The following is a 7484-nucleotide window of genomic DNA, read 5'->3' on the forward strand; positions in this document are numbered from 1 at the left end:
TTAAGGATAATTTATGTTTAAAAAGAAAACCCCACAAGCTAACATTAACAAACACCTACAAGCTAATATTAGCAAACCCCACAAACTAACATTAGCAAACCCCGACAAGCTAACATTAGCAAACCCCGACAAGCTAACATTAGCAAACACCTACAAGCTAACATTAGCAAACACCTACAAGCTAACATTAGCAAACACCTACAAGCTAACATTAGCAAACACCNTACAAGCTAACATTAGCAAACACCTACAAGCTAACATTAGCAAACACCTACAAGCTAACATTAGCAAACACCTACAAGCTAACATTAGCAAACACTTACAAGCTAACATTAGCAAACACCTAACAAACTCTTACAAACTAACATTAACAAGTTCCCACACTTAACATTAGCAAGTTCCTACAAGCTAGCATTAGCAGGTTCCTAGCATTAAAAACTTTGCTGGACAACTTTTACCCCACTGGCCTGTAGAAAAGCTATTTTTTATGAAACTGCTCCACATTGCAAAAAAGGTTTGGGACTGCTGATCTAACGGGCTGTACACCGACTAAAAGAATTTCCATATTTTTTGTGGAACTCATTTGCAATGAATAKTACTGGAAACAGTTCACTCAAGTTATTTTCCCCATAATTCGCAGCAAATTACGCTTTTCCTTCAAGCAAAAATAAAGCAATTATAGACTGCTTCGAAAGATGAATCAATGTTTTTATATGAATTTTTTTTTCTTCTCCACAGCACTCTGTTCAACTCAACATCTCAAGCAGGGCCAAACACTCGTCTTCCATCAACTAAAGGCTACAATAGAAAACCACCATCTGCAGCTTTGTCCTACAAATAAAGCAAATCAAGTAAAAGTTGAGACCACAGACTCGACCCCGAATGTGACTCTGAAGAGCCCCAAGCCTCTGCAGCCTCAGTCGGAGGTTTCCTCTTCTGCTTCCTGTTGGATGTATCATAATGTAACCCCCCAAACCTGACAAGGGAGAGGCTGACTTGCTGGGGAGGCCTGAGGATTTTCCTGCATGCCAGAGAGGTTTTAAAGAGTTCATGAACAGAGGACTAATGAGGGTTAGAATGATTTTTTTTTTTTTGTTCAGTTTTTTCCACAGAAACATTACGATAACCTAAGTGGGGGTGAATTTTGGAGCATTTGCTTCAGGATCTTCACATTTCCTCATCACTGAAAGAGGAAAGTCTCTTTCTTCAGTCAGCAGCGGTGCAGTTTGTGTCATTCATCTCTGCTTCACAAGGCTGGGTCATCATGTAGTACCAAACATCTTTTTATTTTAAATGTGACCAAAAACAGGAAGCGAATTACCCTTTTTTTAATTTAATTTTTTCTTAACTCTTAATATTACCATTTAACATAATAGTTCAAAAGATGGCTCACGTTTCTCTGTTCGCATAAATACAAACAACCCATGCTCCTACTATCTGGCATGTTGTGACCTTCAAAAGTGAGCTCCATTAGAGCTGCGACATGCTTTTTGCATGTTTTTAACTAATATATGAAAAGTGCTTGAAACACACTAATTTTTAGAAAAAAGTCTGCATGTTACGAGCACACAATATGTGACAAACTGGGACCTTTACTTGCTTTTTGTTGTGATTCTCTGTAACTCGCTTCCTGTTCTGCATCCTCCTTTTCCTTTTTCTTCTCAGTCATGTCAAGTGGAAAAAAAAACCCAGCAAATTGCACACAATAAAATGCACATGGTGGAAGAAGCGGGACAGGGTATAGGAGGARGTTGTTTTTTGACATAAAATCATGAGACAATTYTCGAGGTGCTTTTTTGTTTTTTTGTCTTTTACCACCGTCTAGATTGTCTTCGTTCATATATTCTGAAAGAGCCATATTCATATAGTTGRTGCATTTAACTGAGGATTAGATTACGTGCAAACCTGACTGGACAGGGTGGATTGTTGTTTTCGTCATTGCTAACATAAATGCTATGTAGTTAAAAAAAATAGAAAGAAAACATGTCCGTAAGTATCCAGATTGCAACGAAAAAGTCCAGATCGTTTGTGACCGGATTTGCTGAGCAAATCCCCCCGATCTTTTTGCATCATTTTTTACTTTCCTTTAAAAGAGTCTGACTTTAGCTCCTCGTGAGCAGAGGCCAGTAGTAGGTGGTGGGAAGWTGCATGTCTATCACAAGAACTTTGCTCAAAGCTTTCAGACTTTTCCCACATCAGAAAAGTCTTATCAGAAAACCTTTTATACCTGAGCAAAAAAAAAAGATCTGACTGTTTTTAAAAATTGCATCTACAAAGGATTCAATGCTTGATGAATTAAGTGAACGCAGCTGCATCTTTGGCCTCTTGAACTGCTCAGTTCAAATGAACGACTTTGCCTCTGCTTCTGATTCAGTCTTAATCCTCCCTGCGGTCTGATTGGAYGGTCAGAGATCCTCGCTTTGTCTGTTTTCTACCAGCCGACGTATTTCTCAGTTTACCCCGTGTGTTTGTGAGTTCTGCCCGGTGGTCAGAGCTCAACCTGCTGCCGTTTTTGTCACTTTACTGTTTCTGCAAACCGGAGATCGGATCCACTCAAATGTGTGCAGCTGTGTTCAGATGCACAACAAGAATGTTTGGACGGAACTGAAACGTGGACGCACTTTTCTGCTAATGTTTATTTCAGTTGTAAAGCTGCAACCTTATGTTCATCCGTGCCTTGAGATGCAATAGAAGAGGATTGTCTCGACAGACTTGCGCTATTTTTCTAACAGTTGATACCCAATACAGTACCCATTTATGAGTTTTGGTTTGTTCTGCTTTTCCCATTTGGAGCATCATAAAAAAATCAATTTTGTTATGAGGTGAACGGCTCCTACGAGGATTTCAAAACAAAATTCTCTGAGATTATTTTTTACGATACAACTTTTCTAAATAACCCTGCCTTGTGGATTTGGATGTGACTGTCGGTCACAGAGTGCAGAGAGGACGTGGCCTCTGCTGGCTTTGTAAGCAAGCATAAACACACCAGACGTACTAATAAGAGCTCTCTTATTGTCTGTAATGCCGCTTTTTTTGTGTACCGAGAGGAAATGTCATCTATTGTCCAACCTCTCCTTTTAAACCAGTTCCAAATTTGCTTTTAGTTTCTTTCGGAGCCACAGCTGTTTTTTTTTTCTTTTCTCTGTCCGTCTCTTTGGGTTACTCTGCTCTCCGGTCTCAGACGAAACAAGCGACGTTGGGCCAGAGAGTGGTTTTATCGTGGGCCAGAGGCCTGTCACCAGACCTTGATGGGCAGCTCCCCGGGTGGGTGTAAGTTCAGAGGTCAGGGCTGCGTCTAATCCTGTCCTCTACAGCTTGACTCGGGGCTTCTAAAAACAGGAGGAAGAGGGACGAGCGTCTGCTTCGTGTTTAAATAAAACACGGGAGTATCGAGTGTTCGGCTCGGGCCTGCCAGAGACTCACGTGGACCTGGTGTGCGGTGTTGTCACCGTGTCAGGAAGGAGTTCTCGGGCGTGGACGAGAGGCCAGTTTGACGTCACTCAGGGCAGCGAGATGAAGCAACACAGTGACGCAAACTGCACCTTCCAAATCAGCCACTTCCCTCCATCTAACCTGACACTTGACCGTGCAGAAAGTTGTTTGATGTTCCTCCCGCCTCCCTTCCAGCCCTCTGCCTCATAACTTTCTTTTCTCCACGAACAGAGTTGTGGGGGTCTCAGGAGTCCCACCTGTCGGAAACGACAGGTTTTATGGCTCGGGGGGGAATCCCCTCCTGGAAGCAGGGCGTTATTTTTTTTATTTTTATTTTTTTTGAAGTTGGAACTCCATCCTGTTCTACACCCAGTGCCTTTTCTTCCTTACAAGGCCCACACGTACGCTAACGGCTGCTTTTAACCCAGCTGCACATCCACAACCAGCCTCAGAGCAGCTGTTTCAGAACTGGCTTGTTTTACACGACATCGCAGAAAGCTACTTAGACCAGGAAGAGAGAAAAGAAATAAATTAAGTAATTGTAACGCTTAGATCATGATGTCATATATTAACCAGCACTTAACTTTAAGACCTCACATGATAAACACCCTCTCTTTACGGTTATATTAAAGTGAGTGTTTTTTTCTTTTTCTTTCTTTCCCCTCCACCTGCAGAGTATTTTGATGGATGTTAAAAACTGTAATCAYGTATTTTACGTTTCGACGCCGTGTTAAGTCCATGTTTCCGCCTTTCTAACATTGTGCCAAAATCATTCCACAGTATTTTCCAGTTTACAGTCAGAGACGGTTTATCTCGTCTCTTTAAGATGCTGAAATAAAGGGGAAATGTTCACTTTGAGCATTTCGAGGGGTTAGCTTGTATTTTTATTTTTGATTTTTTTTTTGCTCATGTTTTTATTTCTTTGTTGAACAAAAGATGTCTTATTTTGGAATCTATATGGGATAGATTTTATTTAAGTAAAATCTTGTAATTTTGTAAAGTGGGCCTTTGTTGTTGTATTAAATATTTGTCCGCCTTGATTTTAAGATTCGYATATTGCTTTCGTTTGTTTCTTTGCAGGGTTCTGTATGTTTATCATTGCTGTTACACTCCTGGAGAGTTCTTCTTGTTTTTTTTTTTTTCATTTGAGACATTTCTCAGAGCCTGGAAGTGACGAYGCACCTCGGATCAGAGAGTTATTTGTGTTTTATCGGAGTTGATTGATTCACCACGTGTCCCGTTTTTTTTTCTTTTTTAAAAAAGGGAGTTTATTCTCTTTAGCCTTGTTGCTGCTCTCATAAATTCAGGGTTTGTTTTGTATGTTTGCCAAAGAAAGACGCATGCAGCCCCCCACCACACACACACACACTTATGTAAATATGTACAACACAAATAATCTAAATGAAAAGACTATTTTTTTGGCTGGATATAATCACTCCTATCATCTTTTTGTTCAGTTTCTGATATAAACAGTTCAGATGTGTCAAACACAAAAAAAACGATTTGTATGGTGGTTGAATGTCTCGCTGTGTGTCAGTGAAGCCAGGTGGACTGAGTAAGGAGACTTATTTTTTTATTATTTTTTTTCTCTCTTAAAATGTTAGGCTTAATCCAACGTGCATGTTCTAACCTTACTGCGGCTGGTGCACTGTGCCTTCGGCCTCTTTAAAAACTGTACAGCAGACCATATGTATTCCAATAAAAATAAAAAAAGCGACCTGTTTGTAACATGTGCCTGCGTGTGGAGTGTTAAAGACATCAGGGTTTTGTACATTCCAAATTCAGCAAGTTCTGATTCCACATGGCGTGCCCCTCAGAGGGGGTGGGTGGGGGGGTGAAACAACAGCTGACAACATGCAAAATAAGCAAGTGGACAAATGAGGCAAATTGGTTTCGTTCAAGGAGAGGGGCAAAAAAAACCCACAAGCTGCTGTGGAATGCAAAGTCAGCACACTTCCTGTGAAACGGCTRCACCTCAGTCGCTTTTCCTCCCAACGTTTAACTGATGTTTAATCCTGCTGATGAACCAGATTCTCCTCCTGTTAAAAACGTCAATTAGTTTAGCTGTGCCTTTTTTTTGTTTTGTTTTGTTTTGTTTGCTTTTACATCAGCTCCAGCTGGTACGTTCCTACTTTGGGCAAACTGTTTTGTTCAGTCTGAGTCCAAGTCTCAACTTGTTCTATTCAGCTGCCTGAGTTTTATATGGAGCTCTGAACTGTGCAGCGTCAGAGGATCTGTTCATTTTACARTCTTGTGCTTTTAACTGGTGAAACGTCTGCATTAGAAGTTGAGTTTAAAAGAGCATGTGAACATAATGCTTATCTTAAAAACTAGCAATGATATAAACAAGATTTCTCCCCTCTTTTGAATGGATTTCTGGTAGATAAAGGGCTTTTTTTTGTTTTACTTTTTATGCATTTTGTAATGCAACAAAAATATATATAATTTGGGAACTACACCTTGAGTAGCTGAGAACAATTAAAGAGGATTCATATTTAATAACCTATTAATTAACACTTTTATTAATGATTTACCCACAAAATGCTAATTACTTCCAAAACCACCGTATTCATTGTTTATTCATGCTTAATAACTCATGAACTATTCTATATACTGTGTATATATTGGTCATGTTAGACGTGTATTAATGGTTCGAGAACATTTGAACTGACTCTACTAATCCTGCAGTGCATCAGTAATTAAAGCTGTTGAGTCTTTTTGTGAAACCTGCTAAAGTGAAGACTATTTTTGTTTTTTATTCCTTTTCATCTGTGGAAATCCAACTGAAACCCGTCGATTCCAACCTTCTCAAACCCAGAGGTTCTGTGCAGAAACACAAGAAATAAAATTAAATACAAATACTTTATGATTAAGCAGGCAGCCAGTGTTGTGGCCCATTTTTTTAAGCCTGTGTGCTTGAAAGTTTTCCGTGTGCTCGGTCAGCAAARGCTCATGGGACATTTCATAAATTTTTTTAATTAATTAGTTAAAATAGCGTATTTGTGGTTTTATAAAGTGTGTAAGTCTTAATGTGTGCTTAAATCAAATCTAAATGCCTCTTGTAGTTACTTGTATTTCATGTTTAATCATGTTTAATAGTTTTTATGATGGTAAATGGAAATACAGCGTTTCTTCTCAGAACACCAGTAGATTACAACCAGTGTAACTGCTGGTGGGTCAGCTTTGTCACCATTAAAATATTCAACACATGGCGTGAAAGCGTGTGTGTATATAAATACATACACATGCACTATATAGAACAATTAATTTATGAAATATGTTTATTCATACTGAATTATTAAGTATGAATAAACAAGGAATATGTTGGTTTTGGAAGTAAACGGCCTTTATGGGTAAATCATTGTTCATTTATAGCTTATGTATTAATTGTCCCTAATGTTTATGGTTAACTAACCATTTATTGAGGCTAAATAAAGTAGTTATAAGTGTTAACATTTTTAACCCTTATAGAAAACATGTTTTTCACATGATTCAAAGAAAAAAAATCTACTTCACACAAAACCACAATCAAAAACACCTGACCCGTGTGTTAACTTACCATATATAAGTGTAAACAGGAAGTTCTTGTTTTAGCTCCAAAGTTGTACTTTAATAAGAAAATAATACTGAATGTACTTTTACTATATGACCTTTTGGAATCCACTTGATTCAAGATGGCTGCTGCAGATAATCGAGCTTTCCTTCTGCTCTACATTCCTGAGGGTGTGGTTTCATAAGTGAACTAAGCAGCAACAAATATCTTTTATGTAAACAAATTCTAGAATAAAAATGGAACACAGTGACCACGAGCAGAAACGGAGGTCAGTGAAACTACCACACAAATGGAATATTAAATTTAAATATCTTTGGGTTAAAAGGTCGTCAGAGGTTTGACCTTCCTCCGGCTCGTTTGTTTTGTTGTTTTCAGGTGAAACCACGTTTGAGCTCCTGATTCTCTGTGTTTATGTTCTGACCTGAATGAAAACCGTGAGCAYGAGGAGGACTCGGATCATTTCCAGGTGAACAAAAGGACAAAAGCAGAGGAGAGAAAA

The 7484-nt window shown here is 38.9% G+C and overlaps 1 protein-coding gene across 2 annotated transcripts in view; it reads left to right on the plus strand.

Annotated features, from left to right (window-relative positions):
* luzp1 (leucine zipper protein 1) overlaps nt 1-1528 on the plus strand; it is a 38415-nt gene extending 36887 nt beyond the window's left edge. For both annotated transcript variants that reach the window (XM_014020931.1, XM_014020932.1), the window contains exon 7: nt 739-1528. The gene's annotated coding sequence lies outside the window, so the exon portion shown is untranslated. The remainder of the gene's footprint in view (nt 1-738) is intronic.
* The last annotated feature ends 5956 nt before the right edge of the window (nt 1529-7484 follow it).

Source organism: Austrofundulus limnaeus, unplaced genomic scaffold (assembly GCF_001266775.1).
Source record: "Austrofundulus limnaeus strain Quisiro unplaced genomic scaffold, Austrofundulus_limnaeus-1.0 Scaffold273, whole genome shotgun sequence".
Classification (NCBI taxonomy): Eukaryota; Metazoa; Chordata; class Actinopteri; order Cyprinodontiformes; family Rivulidae; genus Austrofundulus; species Austrofundulus limnaeus.